Source organism: Somniosus microcephalus, chromosome 9, assembly GCF_052327205.1.
Source record: "Somniosus microcephalus isolate GS21.2 chromosome 9, FLI_Smic_1.0, whole genome shotgun sequence".
Taxonomy (NCBI): domain Eukaryota; kingdom Metazoa; phylum Chordata; class Chondrichthyes; order Squaliformes; family Somniosidae; genus Somniosus; species Somniosus microcephalus.
The window spans coordinates 155,361,933-155,383,844 of NC_140995.1; positions in this window are offsets into that span (position 1 = coordinate 155,361,933).

The following is a 21,912-nucleotide window of genomic DNA, read 5'->3' on the forward strand; positions in this document are numbered from 1 at the left end:
CCCCGTGCTGCTCCGCAGATTCGTCCGATCGTCAAAAACCGATCCTCTAGTCGACAAGGTAGAACTTACAGATGTCAACCCCATGTACGCCCACATGCAGTACCCGGATGGCCGGGAGTCCACCGTCTCACTCCGGGACCTGGCTCCCTGTCCGGCCGGTTCCACGGACCCGACTGATGGAGGGACCCGTGAGGATGAGGCCGACTCTCTGCGACCCCCCGAGGATGACGCCCTACCTGGGACATCGAGGGATCTGCCGGCTGCCCCGCCAGATCCGCTCAGGGAGCCAAGCGCTCCCCGTGGAATGGCCACCCTGGGCCAGGACGCCGGTCAGTCTCTGGCTAACCAACGGGATGAAGCCAGTTCTGCGCCTGTGGGGACCCGCACCCAGAGTCACGATCTCCCCAGCCTCCCTTGGATTGATCAGAGCAACACGGGCCCTGTCGATCCACCGGCATGGATCAAGCGGCCCAGGGACCAAGACACGATCCGGGGAGACATGCCTTCTGGCCATAAACAAAAATCTAAAAGACTGCGGCTATTCGTGGTCCGCCTAATCCGTTAAGAGGAAGTCATCGGATTTCCAAATCTTTTAGGCAGGAAGAATGTCATAAATCTCATCATCAAGAAACTACCTATGAAATAACACTGGATGGCCAGCTGGTGGCGCCGTCCAAGAAGTATAATTACTCGGGCGTTGGCCCCAGCTTGCCAGAGACATTTTGTAAAGACAAGGGAGCTAGTGGATACAACTAGACTTCCATGTTCTGAAATAAGTTGATTAAAGCCTTGCTTTATGCTCAAACCAAGTGCATAGTGAGTTTTATTACGTCAAAAGGCAAATCGTGTTTAACTAACTTAATCGAGTTTTTTGATGAGGTAACAGAGAGGGTTGATGAGGGCAATGCGGTTGATGTGGTGTACATGGACTTCCAAAAGGCATTTGATAAAGTGCCTCATAATAGGCTTGCCAGCAAAGTTGAAGCCCATTGAATAAAAGGGACAGTGGCAGCATGGATACGAAATTGGCTAAGTGACAGGAAACGGAGAGTAGTGGTGAGCGGTTGTTTTTCGGACTGGAGGAAGGTTTACAGTGGTGTTCTCCAGGGGTCGGTACTAGGACCACTGCTTTTCTTGATATATATTAATGGCTTGGATGTACAGGGCACAATTTTAAAATTTGCAATTGACACAAAACTTGGAAATATAGTGAACAGTGAGGAGCATAGTGATAGACTTCAAGAGGACAAACTGGTGAAATGGGCAGACATGTGGCAGATGAAATTAAACGCAAAAAAGTGTGAAGTGATACATTTTGGTAGGAAGAACGAGGAGAGGCAATATAAACTAAAGGGTACAATTCTAAAGTGGGTTCATGAACAGAGAGACCTGGGGGTATATGTGCACAAATCGTTGAAGGTGGCTGGGCAGGTTGAGAAAGAGGTTAAAAAAGCATATGGGATACTGGGCTTCATAAATAGAGGCAGAGAGTACAAAAGCAAGGAAGTTATAATGAAACTTTATAAAACACTGGTTTGGCCTCAACTGGAGTATTGTGTCCAATTCTGGGCACCGCAATTTAGGAAGGATGTGAAGGTCTTAGGGAGGGTGCAGAAAAGATTTACGAGAATGATTCCAGGGATGAGGGACTTCAGTTATGTGGATAGACTGGAGAAGCTGGGGTTGTTCTCCTTAGAGCAAAGAAGTGTAGGATTCGCAAAATTGGACTTTGTATTAATAAGGGTCAAATGGCAGAAGAGGCCGTGATTTTAAAGACTGTTTTAAAAGTAGCCCAGAAAAAGGGGCATACAAAATGGCTGCCATACCATGTGACCAGCTTATTGGGACACTTTAAAATGGTTCCTGCGCAACCTCAGACAGCTTTGTGGATTCAACCTACAGCAAGTTCTGGAAGCCGTTTCTGAGAGAACGAAACCAGACCCACACATATACATATGGATTAGATGCAGATCCAGTCAAGATCGGCCTGGAGACAAAGGCCATCTAAATGTTGACCCAGACAAAAGGGGACAATTTCATATTCATGAGAACAGCACCCAGGGCTAGATAACGAGATCAGCAGGACATTAAAAACAATGAAGGTAATTCCAGACCAGAGATGGGCATTTACCGGCCGTTTAAGACATTTTAAAATATAATAACTACCCCGCTGTGCTCCCAGCCCGCCAAAAGCAAAACAAAGACTAACCTGATTTTGGGTGGGAGACGGAAGTTTCTGGGAGAAAGGTATATCTGGAAGACTTTTTGGCAGTTGGGGAGAGCTGGAGAGAGCTGAGAGCTGGGGAGAGAGCTGGAGAGTTTGAATCCGGACAGCCAGAAGAAGAAGCAGGCACTCGCAGGAGGAAGAAGAAAGCCAACATCGAGAAGGCTGTCTCGAAGCCGGCGTCCCGCCCTGGGGAAGCACATCGGGAGATCATCGACCGTCCCCGGGCCGTTGCCGGAACGAGAGGCCATCGACCCAACTTGGGAGAAGAGACAAAAAAATAAAACCCCAAGAGGAGAAACCTTCCAGCCACCCCGGCTCAGGAGAAGAGAGAAAAGGAAACTGAAGAAGCGATGGGAGCCAGCCCAAGGCTCCTCTAACCAGGGTCGAGCTGATGATCCTGGACCCCGCCGACATCCGGGCCCACCAGTGTCCAGCCGCCCCCGACCCCCACCTCAGGAGAGAGGTGTGGCACAGCTCGCAGGGGCTCCACGATCCACGTGGAGACGAAACGCCTGAAAGGACCAAACACAGATTCGATTTCAAAACCTTGCACTTTCTAGTGGGATTGGTGAGCATGTTTCTGGCCCTCCACAATCAGATCTAGAGAGGTTTAATAAGGGGGTGGATTCAAGGGTACAATTAACTTGAGTTGTTGTCCCTCGATGTTCCGTGTGTTTCCTTATTTCATGATGATCTTTGTAGAGTATAAGATGCCTGTATTTGCCTTAGTTAGTACCATGTCGTTATGATTTGCTTTGTGTTTTTCCCTCCCATGTACTCCCTTATCTGCTTGCATTTGATTTGATATTTTTCCTTATGCAACAAAATTTCATTTTGTTTCATCAAACTTGGTCTACAAGAGTTTTCTCTACATTGTAGTTCTGGTCCCTAATACCAGAGTATAGAATCTAAGGGGCGAGTGGGTCGAACCACTCAAGGTTTACTGTGCAAGAGAGAGAGGCCCCTAGAGAGAGAAACCTCAGGGAAATCTCTCAAGGAAAACCCCTTACAGAAAATGGCGACTGTGGCAGGACTCTGGCAGCAGGATTGCAATGTAGTAGATCCAAGTTTGAATGGTCGAAATGCAATGGATGAGAGGATAGCGGATTATGTCTTTGGCAAGGTAAATCTCACTAAACTGTGGATTTCCGATCTCTCGCTGGATGGGCGTCCGGTGGACGCAGCCATCAGGTGGACAGAGAGCAAAGAGCGTAAGAAGTCAGTGGAGAAGGCAGTGTGGCTGATGTGTTACAAGAAGCAGGTCCAGATCTTGGACCGGGTCGTTGCAGCACAGGCAGCCAAGATCACAACACAGGCAGCAGAGATAGAGGAAAAGGCCATGGGTGGGGAAAAACTCATCACAGCGCTTCACGTGCTGAATGAGGAACGCCAAGTGGTAGCGAGTCAGCATCAGGCTAGGATAGAGTACCTGGAGTGCCAGGTTACTGAGGCAAAGATCAATGAAACGAGGATACGGGAGAAAAACGCCCGCCTCGCACAACAGCTAAGAGCGCAGGAGGAGAGAGTAGTGGAGGCTAAGGCAGCTTACAAGCTAGCCCTCGAGCACGGGTTTGAGAGCACAGACCACGGCCCCTGCCAAAAGAACATAGAGGACCTAAGAACGGCCCTGGTTAAGGCAAGAGGCATGGTGTGTCTCGTCAGCCTAAAAGCTAGTCACATGGACTTTTTATAGGAATCAAAACAGCCGATACCAGCTGAGGTAATTGTGGTACCAGCCACCGAGCCCTCAGCACCGCCGAGCTATAGTGAGACTTGGTCGGAAAAACAGGGGGTAGTGAAAGAGGAGGTAGCCGAGGTGGAGTGTGTGGAAGAACCACTGGTCGCAAAGCCGGGACCGGCACCAATGTGTCCCACTCGGCACCAGAGGTTCAGTCCCAACGCTGCCGATGGCGGTATCGGACCCCACCAGAACCAGCTCATGGTGCCCTACGCTGGCCCGCAATTAAGGTCCACGGTGAGTCACCTCGCACGACTCACCATAAAGGGAGATCCCTCAATTCATTTCAGGGAGATAGAGGAAACAGCAGCCATTAATGACTGTGATGATCAGGAACAGGTGAAACTGTTGCTTTTCTCCCTGGATTGCACAATCCTTCAGTGCCTCTCAGAGGATAGTAAGAGGGGACGGAAAGGGTATGCGGATCTCAGGGAGGAAGTTTTAGAAGTAATGGGAGTGGTCGACGGTAGTCTGTTCGACCGTGTGGAAGGGACCGTGCAGCTATCTGGAGAACCCCCACGGGTTTTCGCAGAAAGGCTGTGGCCAGTGTATCGACACAGCTGTCCGGGTATGCCTGAACGGGCTGTAATGAGCAACGAACAGCGGGTTCATTGGCTCCGTTGCTTGGTCAGCAACAGCTTGCCAGAGATACGGGCCCTAGCCAGATCTTGGTTCGATCCCCAAGGTCAGGGCGTCACGGAGGAGACGGTACTCTGTCAGCTAAATGTAGCGTACAAGAATTGTAGGGGTCAGGAAACACCTCCCCAGAAAGGAAAGGTGCACGAGGCAAAACCCGCAGCCCCAAGCAAGGAGTGGCGTCAGGAGGGGAATCGCCCTGTCCAAGCCAAGCTCAATTGCTACGGGTGTGGGAAGGATGGACATTGGCGCAAGGACTGTAGAAATCCGTGGAAGGATAGTAAAGGGAGATTTCCCGCAGACCAAGCCCAAGCCCAGACCGCCGCCCCAGCACCAGCCAAAACCCAAGCCGTAGCTCCTGTCCCAGCACAAGGAGCTGGTGCAGTTATGAATCCCGCTGCGATTGAATCGATCATAGAGACAATGCGGTCTCTGATGACTTCACAGGGGAAAATAGCTGTCACCACCGGCCTTGTCGCTCCCGAAACCCCGATCGCTGTACCCAAGTGACTAGAGTCGGTGCAGCCCGTCTACCTGTGTGCGCTGCGATATGATGTATGGAGACGACCCCTCGTGGAGATGGAGGTGGAGGAGGTGAAGGGAACCTATCTGTTGGACACGGGAGCATCATGCACCGTAATCCACGCAGCTAACCCCACCACCTCGCCTCTGTCCACCGGGGTCCCATACCTTCTGTCGGGCTTCACGGGCGAAGAACAGGCTGACGCACATTCCCTTCCCCTCTCCATTCGTTTGGGACCACTCCGCATCATGTGGAAGTGTACCCTAATGAAGTGGGAGGTGGGAGGTGGAACGGGAGTCCTGGGGTCTGATTTCTTGGTAGCCCACGGGATCCACGTGGACCTAAGAAATCATTGTCTCTGGGGAGCGGGTACGAATGTGAAGGAGATAGAGAGTGTTAAGGAAACCCCTATGAAGGCGCGGGTTGTCTGGCGAGAAGTAAAATTCTTGGGTCTAACCCTATGCGCTGGTGAGAGAGCCATAGACCAGGAGCATAGGCCGGAATCGGTGGAAAATCCACCGGTCTACGCCACTCGCACAGTGGAGGTGTCCCGACGCAATAAATGGTTTTGCATGAAGCGGTGCAAACTGTTTAAACCGGGTGCAAGAGCATCAGCAACCGAAGCCAGGTCTGAGGATAAAGATCCTCAGCCTGAGGCGCGCGATGAGTCACAGACCACACAAGCTGGCGTCGTAGCCTGCTTGGAAGGAGAAGAGGTCCCGCCCACCTTGGGGGAGCTTTCTCCGATGGCCTGGGACTCGGACGAGGAGGGGCCCGAACAACAAGGTCCCGCCCTCGACACGATTCTGGAAGAGGTGGAGTCGGAGGATGGAGATCCCGCCCTCGACTCGAGCGTGGGGGAGGTAGAAATTGGGGGCAGAGATTCTCCACCTGTAGGGACAGGTGAGGAGGAGCCGTCTGCCACAGGCCCAATTCCCGAAGGGGCGGAGCCTGAGGGGAGGGAGCCGAAGCCCACAGTCGTGGAAGAGCCACGAGCTGTGAGAGCTAAAGTCCCACCCGAAGGTCCACTCGCCAAGGGAGTCTGCCCAAATCCCAAAGGGGCGGAGCCTGAGGGAAGGGAGCCGAAGCCTACAGTCGTGGAAGAGCCACGGGCTGTGAGTGCTAAGGTCCCACCCGAATATCCACTCGCTAAGGGAGCCATGCCCAAAGTACCTTTTCGCAGGTCAACTCGAACGCCTCAGCCTGTAAAACCTTGGCCCGATTCCTCCGCTCCCAGTAGACGCCGACTTCAGAAATCCATGAAAAAACACAGTCCCCGATTAACAGCAAAAGGCTGTGGGGAACCAGAACCACAGGTCACTGCAGCCTCGCCACAGGGAGCGGCAAGCTGCAGTCCAATCAGGGATTAGGCAAGCCGCCCGGGGACGGGCGGCGCTGTACATACATAAGTTTAGGTTTACGTTTAAGGTGTGTAAATATTAAAATGATTAGAGTTTAAGTAGTTTTAAATCTGCCCAGTATGTGTGTTGTTTTGGATCGAGGTCGAAAGATCCGATCATGCCGTCACCTAAGCCAGAATCTCTCGGGAGCCTGGCTATATTGTTTGATTTATTGCATGAACCAGGAGAAAGATGAGAGGGATCCTCATCGCGTTCATGATGATCGGATGGAGCTGGGCCTATCGGGGCTGCACCAAGGACTCCACGATCTATGGGTGCTCTGGAAATAGAGGCCCCATCGCGACTGACGGAACCGGCTCACGGGACGCTGAAGAGACTGCTGCCTACTTCCATGAAGGGAGATGGCCAGGCTGGCTGGGGTCGAACTCTACTGAATACTCCAGCCAGACGGGGTTTGCATACAGAGAAACGTCTCTGATGTGCCCCAGGGTGCGGATCATTGCACCCAGGATCAGCGTCACCGTGGGCAAGAAGCTTTGCCTTGTTTGCCATGGACATGTACCTTTGGACCGCTGGTGGTGGCTGCGCAAGTTGAGCAGCACCATGAAGAATTCGACGGTGGAATGGGAGAGATTGGGTAATAACACCCATCGGACAATAACGGGAACTCACCGGGGGTTGAGTGTCTGTTGGGACAAATGGTGGGAACCAGATGAGGGGATCTACATCAGTATGTGGAGTTCAGAACGTGCTTGCCCCACAGGCGTCTCCATCTTTTTCCAAAGACAGTGGCAGGATGCTGGACAAGGAATGAGGTGCGACGTCAGCACATGGGCGTGCGGAGTCCCATACTCTCAGATCCCAGTAAACGCCACAGAGCTCATCACCCGACCCCGCAAGCCCCTGCCCACAGTTCCGGTAGCTAAAGCCCTCAAGGAAGGGTGCCCCACCACGACAAAGGGACCCGGGAACGGATTGGTATTGGTACCCACAGGTCAGGTACTGTACCAAGGGGTCCACTACGCGGTGGCTTCGGTGATTTTAAACCTCACCGAGGTACGATTGCCAGAGTGGTGCCCCAAGGAAACGGAGCAATTGTACCAGGTCCTGTTAACAAACATGTTTAAACAGTTTTACGAATTCGACTTTGTTACGTCCGTGAATAATTGAGACACGGACAGCAGGAGTGAACAAAGTAAGTCTTTACTGGTGGAAGTCAATAGTGAAACTAAAAACACAGAGGCTCAATAGCGCCTTTTATACAGGGGTGGTCACTGCCGGTACTGCAGTCTGAGACCAGTTATTCTCTTAAAGGTACATACACAACAATTCCTCCCCTTTTAGATAAACAGTACATAACATTCATTTAACAACTAAATGATAACTAGTTACAATCACAATTACTGTTGCTAGATACATTGGTTAAGTTTAAGCAATTATAAGTTCAGTCTTTGAGGAGGCTTCCTGATTCTGTCTGGATAATGCCTCTTTGGGGTATCAGGTTCTTCTGGCAATGTTGAGTCGGGATCAATGTCGTTGTTTGGTTCATCTGCTTCCAATATTACCGGTTCTGCGGTAGCTGCAAATGGAACGTCGATTTCATTACCAGGTGTATCAGATCGTGGTGTGGAGTTGACGTTTTCCCGTGACTCTAGAATCTGGTCAGCATGGCATCTTACAATGCTCTCCCCAATGTCCACGGTATACATGAGAGGTCCTTGTCGTGTACAAATCGTTCCTGGCTGCCATTTCTCAGTGCGGTAGTCCCGGGCCAAAACTGGTTGACCTATCTTAAAACTCCTGGTCGGCCTTTCATTCATATTCTGAAACTGCCTGTTCTCCACATCTCTTCGGACGTTTGGCTTAACCAAATCCAAGCAGCATCGTAGTCTTCGATTGAAGAACATCATGGCTGGAGTTTGGTTGGTAACCGCATGTGTCGCATTCCGGTAGGCAAACAAGAAGTTGTCCACCTTGTGTTGTAGGGGTATATCTTCATTACACATTGCCTTGATAGCCTTCTTGAATGTTTGGACAAACCTCTCGGCCAATCCATTAGTGGCTGGATGATAAGGGGCAGATGTGTAATGCTTAACACCATTGTTCTTTAAGAACCTCCGGAACTCTTCAGACACAAACTGTGGTCCATTGTCAGAGCAAATCTGTTCAGGCAGCCCATTCCTGGCGAATATGGTTCGTAAAACTGTGATAGTTTTTTCCGTGGTGGTTGAGGACATTTTTATTACCTCTGGCCACTTTGAATGTGCATCCACCGCAATTAAAAACATCGAGTCCATGAAGGGACCAGCAAAATCAATGTGCACCCTTTGCCATGGAGATGAGGGCCACTCCCATGGATGCAGAGGAGCTTGTGGTGGGGCGTTTTGGACCTTCTGGCATCCTGCACAGCTCTTGGTCATCTCTTCGATTTCTCTATCGATTCCCAGCCACCACACAAACGTTCTGGCTAAGCTCTTCATTTTTTCCCCACCCAGATGACCCTCATGAAGCTCATTGAGCACTCTATCCGTCAACTTAGGTGGAATTACTACTCTGGATCCACACATCAAGGTTCCTCTGTACACTGACAGCTGTTCTCTTCTCGGCGAGAATGCTGGCAGCAGTGGTTCGCCATGCGCTGGCCATCCCTTCACCGTTAAATCATAGACCCGTGATAGTGTCGGGTCATTCCGTGTTTCCTTTTCTATGTTTGCATTCGTCACAGGGAGACATTCGACTATGGTCGAGTGGAATAACTCCATTGGATCCACTGCAAGGTCTTCTTCTTCCACCGTCGGCAATGGTAGACATGACAATCCATCAGCATTTCCATGCTGTTTAGTTCCTTTGTACTCGATGTCATATTGGTGTGCCCCTAGGAAAAGGGACCATCTCTGCAGCCGTTGTGCTGTCATTATCGGTACGCCCTTCTGAGGGTTGAAAATGGAGACAAGAGGTTGATGATCGGTTAGTAGAGTAAATTTTTGACTGTGCAGGTAGTGATTGAACTTCTTCACCCCCCACACTAGGCTGAGGGCCTCTCTGTCAATCTGGGCGTAGTTACGCTCGGCAGAAGTTAACGAGCGTGACGCAAAAGCTATCGGCCTCTCTAAACCATCAAGGAATTTATGTGACAGTACCGCCCCAATGCCGTAGGGAGACGCATCACACGCCAGCATGATTGGCAGTGCTGGGTTGTAGTGAGCCAATACTTCCCTTGAAGTGATTAAGTCCTTACTCTTCTGAAAAGCACGCTTACAATCATTGCTCCATTATAATGCTACCCCCATTCGTAGCAGGGCGTTCAGTGGGTGCAGAATTGTCGACAAATTCGGCAAAAACTTATGATAGTAATTCACCAATCCGAGGAATGACCTCAGTTGCGACACATTTTCAGGCGCTGGGGCCTTAACAACCGCTTCAATTTTGTCAGGGGACTTATGTAACCCCTCTTCATCAATCACGTGGCCACAATACGATATCTGTTTCTTAAAAAATTCGCACTTGGGGCGGTTGGCTCGCAGCCCATGTTCCCGTAGTCTAGTGAGCACCTGTTCTAGGTTGTTAAGGTGTTCACTGTCATCTTCACCTGTTACAAGGATGTCGTCCAAGTAACACTGAGTCCCCGGAATCCCTTGCAGGACTTGTTCCATCGCTCTTTGCCATATCGCCGGAGCCGATGCTACTCCGAATACCAATCAATGATACTGATAAAGACCTTTGTGAGTGTTTATCGTGAGATACTTCCTAGAGGACTCCTCAACCTCCATCTGCAAATATGCTTGTGCTAGGTCAATTTTTGTAAAACGCTTCCCTCCAGACAGTGAGGCGAATATGTCTTCTATCCTTGGAAGAGGATATTGTACTGTGTGAAGGACCGGGTTCACCGTCACCTTGAAATCCCCACAGATGCGAATCTTCCTTGGCTCCCCGGACTTATTGCTTAACGTTTTCTTCATGACAGGAACGATGGGTGTCGCCCACTCGCTCCAGTCGACCTTAGACAACACGCCCGCCTTCTCCAGATTCTCCAGCTCTGCCTCGACAGCTGGGCGAATTGCATATGGTACCGGTCTTGCTTTGAAAAACTTGGGAACTGCATTCTCTTCTATTTTTATCGAGGCGGTTACACCTTTAAGCATGCCCAGTTCTTGTTGAAATACCTCTTTGGCGTTAGCTAAGATTGTTGACAATCGTCCAGGAGTGACGTCTTCATCTTTTTTACTGTCCACCGTCATTGCATGAATGGAGTGCCAATCTAAGTTTATCTTCCTGATCCATTCCCGTCCCAATAACGGTGGTCCACCATTTGACAGTATGTGGAGATACAATTTCCGTATTTTCTTGCCGTTATATTCGACAGGCACCCTTATTTTTCCTCTGGGGTATACTTTTTGCCCCGTATATGTCGTCAAGATGATGGATGTCTCTCTCAAGGGTATGTGTGAAAATAGCCGCTCGTAGTCTCGTCGATTCATGACGGTTAGCGCTGATCCTGTATCCAATTCCATTTTAACTTGGGACCCTGCTATCGTGAGGGTGACCCAAATGGTTCGGTGATCCTCTTTTGCGATTACATTGTGAAGTTTGAGGCAGCTTAGTCTCCTGTTCCCGGATTCACTATCGCTCATCTGGTCTTCGGAACTACAGTCCGTCGTCTTTTGTACTTTCTTGTACGGTTCCTTAGTAGCCTTTTTGTTGTCGCTGGTCTTCTTCCCAGACCTGCAAACTCGTGCAATGTGTCCCATCTTCCCGCATTGCCTGCATATTTTGTCTTTGGACCAGCAGTCCTTCTGGTCATGGTTAGTTCTGCCGCAGCGATAACATTTTGCAAATCCCCGTGTCATTTTGTGGGTGCCGTATTCCTGTGGTTTTTGTTGAATTTCTGCAGCTCCCCTGGCTGCTGCTTCATACGAAAGTGCCACGCTGAAAGCCTTATCTAGCGTCAGCTCTTTCTCTGAGAGTAACTTCTTCTGTGTTCCTTCACTCAGGAGTCCACAGACAAATTTGTCCCGTAGGGTATCTGCCAGTCCTGCTCCGAACTGGCAGTGCTTTGATAGCTTGCGTAGTTCCGTAAGATACTCAGCATTGCTCTCATCTTTGTGCTGAGTTCTCCTGTGGAATTTAAATCTTTCTGCTCTCAACAGCAGTGCAGGGTTTTAGTGTTCCTGTAGGACAGCAACAATTTCGTTAAAACTCTTCGCCTTCGGTTTGGCTGGAGTAATCAGGTCCCGCAAAAGGCCGTACATTCTAGCGCCCATTAAGTTTAGCAATATCGATGCCTTTTTCCCCTCCACTATTTCGTTTGCCTCGAAATATACCTCGACTCTTTCCACATACGTGGTCCAGTCCTCTATTTTATTATCAAAAGCAGTGATACAGCCAGTCTTCGGCATCTTGCAAATCTAAAATGGCGCGTCCCGCGCTTTGCCTTCTTCCCCGATTTAACAAAATGGCGCCTCCCGCGCTTTGCCTTCTTCCCCGCTGTGTTAGCGCTGCTTTCCACAGTTTCTTGCGCGTTTAATATTGATTTTTTTTTTCTTTTATTATTTTCCCGTTGTGGAGCGGACCTTCTGGGACACTTCCCTCCCTCTTCTTAGGTCCGAACGCTGCCCGGCTCCGAAGCACCGGCCGCGCCCTGTGTGCTCCACCCTCTCTCTCTCTCTTTGCTTCCAGACTCGCTGCCCGGCCCCGTTGAAAAGCCACCCGATCGAGCTTCAGCCCGCCGCAGCCCAGGAAGGATCAGTGCACTACCTGCCACCAGCCCGATTAGCTGGGAAACCACAGACCGAGGAACCAAGCCTGGCTCTGGACAGTCTCTCCTGCATGTTTCCAATCTGACGATTTGAAGGGCGGTTGCCCACGGTCGACGCCCGTTTCTCGAGTTTCTTTGGATTTTATTTGTTTTACTTTCTTCTGGCTTCGACCTTCAATAACATCATCTGAGGTGCTGCCGAGTTGCAGGTAAGTTCGTTTCTTACTCGTTGCCAGTGTTACATCAGTGAATAATTGAGACACGGACAGCAGGAGTGAACAAAGTAAGTCTTTACTGGTGGAAGTCAATAGTGATACTAAAAACACAGAGGCTCAATAGCGCCTTTTATGCAGGGGTGGCCACTGCCGGTACTGCAGTCTGAGACCAGTTATTCTCTTAAAGGTACATACACAACAGACTTTGCCGATGTCGACAGAGCCGAATTGTACACCACACCACATGAGGTCTTGGACAGAGTAGGGAGACAAAGAAGGGGTGCAGTAAATGATATTTTCACAGCTTTTAACACAGGAACTTCCGTCATCAACACACTGGATGATGTGGAGCTGCAAACCCAGATTAATGGTTTAAAAATACAGTGAAGAAAGATACTGACTGATGAGAATAAGGTAGTGGGTTCTGAGTTACACGAGGACCAGGCCATGACACTACACTTAAAAGAGATAATAGCTGAGCTGGAGAAACACGCCAGAACGGTAAATGCTCTCATCAGGGAGGATCGGAACGCGTCCGACCAGGCTGCGCAGAACGAAGCTTGTGTGCTATACGGGGCATGGTTACTGGGCGAGGGCCGCAGTAATCCGGAGGATTTAAAGCAAGGTTTAGTCCCATCCTGGATCAGCAACAAGCACCTCGCAGCCCTCCACCTTTTTGAGAATACATTGAGTCCGTGCCAGCTCAGACTAGCTTCAGAGGCCTACCCAGTCCCTGTGGACTGTGGACGGTCTAATCACACCATTATGGGTATAGTGGTAAGTATTACGGTGATGGGAAAGACAGCAAAACCCGCCCCAGTGTACAGGGTGGAGAATATTGGAGTCATTCAGGGGGCTGCGCACATTCGCTACACGGGGGTCCCACCTTACGTCATTTGATGGGAGCATGCAATGACGGGTACCGACCTCTTGGGGTGCCGGAGCCGGGGAGCACACATCATCCTGTGTCCTCAGCACTTGAATGCCCATTCAAAACCACAGTGCGGGTTCAGAACTGCTGGCGCGAAGCCCATAAATTGCACCATGGAGGCAATGGCACAAGGCCATGTGCCCCCACACATGGCATATATAGGAGGTGGGACATACTGTGTCACCACTGCAGCGCCCTACTGCCAGCATGGACAGCACGGTTGGTGTCCGGTCAGTGACAGCAGCTTCTGTTTCAAGCCCAGGGCAGAAGTTCAAGTGGCCCAAGAGCGAATTGTCCCCATTCCTGAACCTTCCACTGTTCACATCACTGTGAAAGAGAATTTCACCGATCTGTAGCGATTCGTTGCACATTTTGGATATATCATTCCCTCTCTCCCTGAACACCTCACCAAGATAATAAAAGCTGTTGTTGTTTCACAGAAACACTTCTACACACTGGAGCAGAAGACTTTAGAGATAGGGGCAGATATATTGGATATAGTGACCCCACCATGGTGGGAGCTGTTCACTAATATAGAAGTCCCTTCCTGGATTAGGATAGCCACCCACATTCTTGTAGTGTACCAGGTTGTCATTGTAGTTTATTTACTGTTTGTACACTGTAAAATGGTCAAACATTTGCAAAAGTATGAGAATAGAGGGGAATGGAGGGAGCATTATGTGCGGGTAGAAGAGACACCTGTTTAGATTTTGCTGCTTTGTATAAAGTTAAAGTTTTCCCTCCCTCCTCTGTATTATTTTTGATATGTATTCATGCGCATTTTGAATTTTTTCGTGTGTGTACTTTATTTTATGATTGAAGTTTTATTAGATGTGATGTTATTATTAGAAAGTAATGTGTATACACTAGGTGATGTAGAGGTATAAGGACCCCCTCCATGCCTGGAAGTAAGTTGTTAGATTTTTTTAACTCCAAGGTATTGCCATCTATAGATGCTTAATGTACACTAGATTTTTCTGAAATGGGAAATGCATGTGTCGTGGGGTCATAGATAGGTAAATACTGGGGATGGTTTGATTGTGGAAAGTCAGAAAATTTTGCTCACCCAGAATTATGATACTTCAAGCAAGTTACAGTATCATCAGGGGGGAGTGTAGGATTCGCAAAATTGGACTTTGTATTAATAAGGGTCAAATGGCAGAAGAGGCCGTGATTTTAAAGACTGTTTTAAAAGTAGCCCAGAAAAAGGGGCATACAAAATGGCCGCCATACCATGTGACCAGCTTATTAGGACACTTTAAAATGGTTCCTGCGCAACCTCAGACAGCTTTGTGGATTCAACCTACAGCAAGTTTTGGAAGCCGTTTCTGAGAGAACAAAACCAGACCCACACATATACATATGGATTAGATGCAGATCCAGTCAAGATCGGCCTGGAGACAGAGGCCATCTAAATGTTGACCCAGACAAAAGGGGACAATTTCATATTCATGAGAACAGCACCCAGGACTAGATAACGAGATCAGCAGGACATTAAAAACAATGAAGGTAATTCCAGACCAGAAACGGGCATTTACCGGCCGTTTAAGACATTTTAAAATATAATAACTACCCCGCTGTGCTCCCAGCCCGCCAAAAGCAAAACAAAGACTAACCTGATTTTGGGTGGGAGACGGAAGTTTCTGGGAGAAAGGTATATCTGGAAGACTTTTCGGCAGTTGGGGAGAGCTGGAGAGAGCTGAGAGCTGGGGAGAGAGCTGGAGAGTTTGAATCCGGACAGCCAGAAGAAGAAGCAGGCACTCGCAGGAGGAAGAAGAAAGCCAACATCGAGAAGGCCGTCTCGAAGCCGGCGTCCCGCCCTGGGGAAACACATCGGGAGATCATCGACCATCCCCGGGCCGTTGCCGGAATGAGAGGCCATCGACCCAACTTGGGAGAAGAGACAAAAAAATAAAACCCCAAGAGGAGAAACCTTCCAGCCACCCCGGCTCAGGAGAAGAGAGAAAAGGAAACTGAAGAAGCGATGGGAGCCAGCCCAAGGCTCCTCTAACCAGGGTCGAGCTGATGATCCTCGACCCCGCCGACATCCAGGCCCGCCGGTGTCCAGCCGTCCCCAACCCCCACCTCAGGAGAGAGGTGTGGCGCAGCTCGCAGGGGCTCCACGATCCACGTGGAGACGAAACGCCTGAAAGGACCAAACACAGACTCGATTTCAAAACCTTGCACTTCCTAGTGGGATTGGTGAGCATGTTTCTGGCCCTTCACAAACAGATCTAGATAGGTTTAATAAGGGGGTGGATTCAAGGGTACAATTAACATGAGTTGTTGTCCCTCGATGTTCCGTGTGTTTCCTTATTTCATGATGATCTTTATAGAGTATAAGATGCCTGTATTTGCCTTAGTTAGTACCGTGTCGTTATGATTTGCTTTGTGTTTTTCCCTCCAATGTACTCCCTTATCTCTTTGCATTTGATTTGATATTTTTCCTTATGCAATAACATTTCATTTTGTTTCATCAAACTTGGTCTAAAAGAGTTTTCTCCACATTGTAGTTCCTGCCCCTAAGTCCAGAGTATAGAATCTAAGGGGCAAGTGGGTCGAACCACTCAAGGTTTACTGTGCAAGAGAGAGAGGCCCCTAGAGAGAGAAACCTCAGGGAAATCTCTCAAGGAAAACCCCTTACAGAAGTTTGAGAGGAGATTTGATAGAGATGTTCAAAATTGTGAGGGGTCTAGACAGAGTAGATAGAGAGAAACTGTTCCCATTGGCGGAAGGGTCGAGAACCAGAGGACACAGATTTAAGGTGATTGGCAAAAGAACCAAAGGCGACATGAGGAAAAACTGTTATACGCAGTGAGTGGTTAGCATCTGGAATGTACTGCCTGAAACAGTGGTGGAGGCAGATTCAATCGTGGCTTTCAAAAGGGAATTGGATATGTACCTGAAGGAAAATATTTTCAGGACTGCGAGGAAAGGGCGGGTGGGAGTTGGTCTAGCTGAAGAGCTCTTGCAAAGAGCCGGCACGGGCTTGACAGGCCGAATGGCCTCCTGTGCTGTAACCATTCCATGATTCTATGATTCTATGATTCTATGAAATATTGTATGTTATGACATAATCATAAAGGATATGGGAGGAAGAAGGAGTTTGTGGGGTAGCCGTGCTAATTAGAGATAACATAATGGCAATAGAAAAAAGGGACATAACTAACATTAGGTTAAAATCGGTGCTGGGACCACTGTTCTTCTATTACATAAATGATTTGGTCTCAGGAATCGGAAGTGCAATTTCAAAATTTGTGGATGACACCAAATTGGGGATTGTAGTTAATACAGAGGAGGATTGTGTCAAAATACAGGAAGACATTAACAAACTTGCAGAATGGGCATGTAACTGGCAAATTAACTTCAATATAGATAAGTGTGAGGTTGTACACTGTGGTAGGAAGAATAATGAGGTCACATACTCCTTGGAAAATAAGTGTCTAAATGGGGTAGAGGAACAGAGGGATCTGGGGGTACAGATACACAGATCACTAAAAGTAGCGACAGAGGTTAATAAGGCCATAAAAAAGCAAACATAGCACTGAGGTTCATTTCTAGAGGGATATAATTGAAAAGCAGAGAAGTTATGTTAAAATTGTATAGAACCTTGTTTAGACCACACTTGAAGTACTGTGAATGGTTTGTGAACATCTGCACTTGAGCTGATAAGTGGGAATTAACATTCATGCCATACAAGTGCCAGGTAAGAGAGAGTCTAGCCACCTTCCCTTGACAGTCAAAGGCATACCACCACTGGGTCCCACACCATCAACATCCTGGGTGTCATGATTGACCAGAACCTCCACTTGAACAGCCGCATAAATGCCATGGCTACTAGAGCAGATCAATGGCTGGGTATTCTGCAGCGAGTGGCTATCTACTGACTTCCCAAAGCCTCTCTATCACTTACAAGGCACAAATCAGCAGTGTGATAAACTACTCTCCACTTGCCTGAATGGATACAGCTGCAACAACACTCAAGGGGCTTGACACCATCTAGCAGCCCGCTTGATTGGCACCCCATGCACTAGCTTAAACATCCGTGCTCTCCACCACCGGTGTACTGTGCTACAATGTGTACTATCTACAGGATGCACTGCAGCATGTCACCAAGGCTTCTTTGGCAGCACCTCCCAAGCCTGCGAATTCCACCACCAAGAAGGACAAGGGCAGCGGGTGTATGGGAACACCATCACCTCCAAGTTCCTGTCCGTCATCCCGACTTGGACGTATATCGCTATTCCTTCATTGTTGCTGGGTCAAAATCTTGGAACTCCCGACCAGAATTGTGAGAGCACTTTCACCACATAGACTGCAGTGGTTCAAGAAGGTGGCTCACCAGCACCTTCTCAAAGGCAACTAGGGATGGGCAATAAATGCCAGCCTTGCCAGCAATGTCCACATACCGAAACATGATTAAAAAAAAGTTCTTACTGCAATGCCAGTTAAACACTTGATCGTGTTCACAGAATGAGTGAGAAGGCAAGTACTTGCAATGTAAAGCTCAGTCCTCCGTGCAGCTTGGTAAGATGAAAAAGCCCTTGTAGAAGAAATGTTTAATTTATTGTCTGCAGCCTTACCAGTGGCTGCTCAGTTGACGTCAGTGACTGGCTCCATACTGTGAAATGAGCCCTGTTTTAACTTTGCAGTGCAAAGTGGAGTAAGCGTGCACCAGAACAAAGGAGCCTGTGGCACAGCAGTAGCAGAGGAGGATGAGCAGAAAATGAAGGAAGCAGTGGTATAGCTAGGAAGATTGTTGCGACAGATACTCACTGATAACTGTTTCTAGTAATTCCCAGGTCCATCCCCTGTGCAACTAGTACAGTTGAATGAAACACCACAGTGTTTCCAGAAACAGCATGTTGTCCATTTCCATCCACTGTATCTTAACTGTAATCTTACACCAACAAACCACCATCACTTTGTACTTTAACAATGGCCTTCCCAGCAAAGAAACTATCCTCACAAAGGAGAAATATACTGTAGTGTTCAAAATCTAATACATTACATTTATCAATGGAGGTCCTTTAATGGCTACCACTGTGATTCATAGAATCATAAAAATTTACAGCACAGAAGGAGGCCATTTGGCCTATCATGTCTGTGCCGGCCCTCAAAGAGCTATCCAGCCTAATCCCACTTTCCAGCACTTGGTCCATAGCCCTGTAGGTTACTGCACTTCAAGTGCATTTCCAAGTACTTTTTAAATGTGATGAGGGTTTCTGCCTCTACCACCCTTTCAGGCAGTGAATTCCAGACCCTTTAACGGAAGGGGATGGGCGGTGAAGTGTCTCAGCGCTACGTGGAGCGGCTGCATAGCACTATGGCGTTCGAGTGCTTTGCGCCCCTGACGCCACCCCGAGAGGAATTAGAGCGCCGAGATAGCGCTCCACTTCCTCTCCGGGGTGGTAAGCTGCATTTAGTGGCTGAGGCGGTACTTTCGTGCCGGGCGCTAAATGTCTGCTGCAATTCGGTTACCGTCCCCAAATGGGGCATAACCGAATTTCGTGCCCTATGTGTTTCCCTTTGGTGACCCTATAAGATGCACTACTCCTACTTCCTAACCCAGAGCTACATCTAAGTAGTGCCGCAGTTGGAGGAATAAGTGCAGTGGAAGGCTGCTGTTGATTAGTGCAGGTCTCAATGGACAGAAGTGGTGTTGTACCTTTGAGTGCAGGGTCATGAGATGGCCAGCTACAGTTGGATCCACATTTGAGAGGCACTGGCTGCCAGCAGCTGCCTGGCACTTCTTCAATCCTTTGAGAAAATAGACTGTGTTGGACAGATGTGATGTCACCGTACTTCATCTGTTCCTTCTCCTGATATGCCCCAGTTTCTGGCAATTCTGCATGATGACTAACAACCTGTGTGAGAGAAAACCATAGATTATCAGTGAGGAGTGTGAAACCCACTGTTACTGCTCTCTCAAGCTGATCTGTGATTCTGTCAAATCTGGCAGTGATAGACTTCTATAAATTAGATCCTAAAGTCTTCATAGCCTGAGTCACAGCCTCAGTCACAGCATTTGCAAATCTGGGCTTGGTCCCTCTGTTTTCTCTGCCTCGTTTACAGAAGGTCATGAAGTTAGCAAATGCTTTATGGTGTACTGCAGTGGTGAAAATCCTCCACATATTGTTGTTAAGAGATCAGAGCTGCACTGTTACATATTCTCCAGCAGCCTTTCCAGGCTGTTCAGTGCAATCTCAAACAATGTCATGAAGGCTTTGCTCACCATCATTTCTATTCTAAAGGCAAACCCAGTGGGGTATCAATTCCTTACCCATGCAGCAAAGAAATGCCTGGGGATTGTACTCCTGGGTAGCAACGGTCTTCTTTGCCACCTCCACGTGCTCCTCCTCCTCACCTCTGATTCAGAAGGTTGTGGGTTCAAGTCCCACTCCAGAGACTTGAGCACAAAATTTAGGCTGGCACTCCAATGCGGGACTGAGGGAGTGCTGCACTGTCGGAGGTGCCATCTTTTGGATGAGACGTTAAACTTGTCTGCCCTCTAAGGTGGATGTTAAAGATCCCATGGCACTATTTGAAAGAGCAGGGAAGTTCTCCCTGGTGTCCTGACCAATATTTATCCCTCAACCAACATCATTAAAACAGATTATCTGGTCATTTTCTCATTGCTGTTTGTGGGATCTTGTTGTGCACAATTGACTGCTGTGTTTCCCACATTACAACAGTGACTACACTTCAAAAGTACTTAATTGGCTGTAAAGCACTTTGGAAGGTCCTGAGATCGTGAAAGGCGCTACATAAATGCACGTCTATTCTTTTTTCTTTTCTTCACTTGTGATACTTGGGGCTGGATTTTCATTCAGGAGTCAGGTAGGAGGCGGGACTACAACTTCTGGGGTTGTAGTCCCGCCTCCATTGAGATGCGGCCAATCCACACGATTTTAACTTGATTGACCTTGTTGAGCCCGCTGGGCGGGCTCAACAGGCCAATTAAGGGCCACCCGGCAACAGGTGACGTCACAGACTGAAATTTCATCTGTCAAGAGGTTTTGACAGATGAAATATCAACATTTCACAGCTGTTTGAAGCTGTCAAACATTGACAGTCTTACTTCTAACATGAGTCCTTCTCCACAGACTGTTAGAAGTCTCTCATGCACAGAAAGCTGAAGGCTGTCACTTTTGACAGTTCGCAGCCATTCTGCTTTCTGTGCCGGTGAGATGAGGGACTCCCAAGAACTAAAGGAAGGAAGGCTGAAAAGGTAAGAAAAGGTAATTTAAACTTCTTTACACACTTTAGACACATCAAACACACCAAACACACTTACCTTTGCACTCATGCACACATCACTCACCTGAACACCGACATCTCGACCCCTCCAAGTCCTTCAACTCGACGGCCCGCCTCGCAAACTTGCCGTGGTTTGGAGCCATTGGGAATCCCACACTTCAGCATTAAAAATTGGGAATTAGGCTAAAAACTGCCTGTTAACTACCTGTTAACAGGCAGTTAATTGGTACTAATCCCCTTCCCGCCTCAGGTAGGCGGGTCCCAGTGCGGGGCGGGTACCCGCCTCCTTTGAAACTGGCATGGAGGCGGGTTGGGTGTAGGATGGGTTTGGGACCCCTGATTTCGGGATTTTAACCCCCCACACGCCTCCAATCCCGACTCCACAGCCCAATGAAAATCCTGCCCTTGGTGTTTCCTCCTCAAACTCACTATCTAAATGCCCCGGTGTACTGTGATCTGTGATGGGGCATATATTAGGCAGAAATGTTCAATGCTGTAAAGTGCTGACTGCCATCAGCTGCTGCTGCTTCATCTTGGAAATAATCTATAGGAAGAGAAAAGAAAGATGTGTGACAACGGTTTCAGAATTGAATGCCTTCTAACAGGTGCCAATATATTGTGTGCCAAGCTGCAATGTGAGGGAGAGTGAGCAAGGGTAAAATTGAGACTGATAAAAGATACTTGCTGGTGCATCCACACCTCCAAACTCTTTCTCTCCAACTCCTTCCATTGACTCCAAGCTCAGGTCATCACCTCCAATATGGATAGCTCTGTCACACTGTCAGTTTGCCCACCAATATGGATCCTCTAATGGTACTTGTTTAAAGCTCTCTTAGTAGCGCACACAAAACATCCAAATGTTATAAAATGCCAGGAAACACAGATAGCCATCCCTGTACAGAGTCCACATCCCTCCTTGTGTGACTGCATTGCAATGCAGCATGCATATTGGTTCTGGGGCTGCCTTGGTTACCATATTCTGTATTACAGTGAAAGCTATTTGTTTGCCCTACAAAATGTTTTCCCTATACCTTCTCTGCAATAACAGTGTGTAGAAAATGGAAAAAAAAATCTCTCCATGGTTTCCTTGTTGTTATGGCGACGCAACGTACAGATTTGGTTTAGCCTGCGTGAACAATGTCCCAGTAGTAAAATAATGCAGGCAAAGGTGAGTATGTTGGCATTTCTCCTGATGCTATAACATTTCTTTATCATTTGTTCTGTTCAATCTCTGCTCATCTAAGTAGTTTCCATCTGAATGGTTTT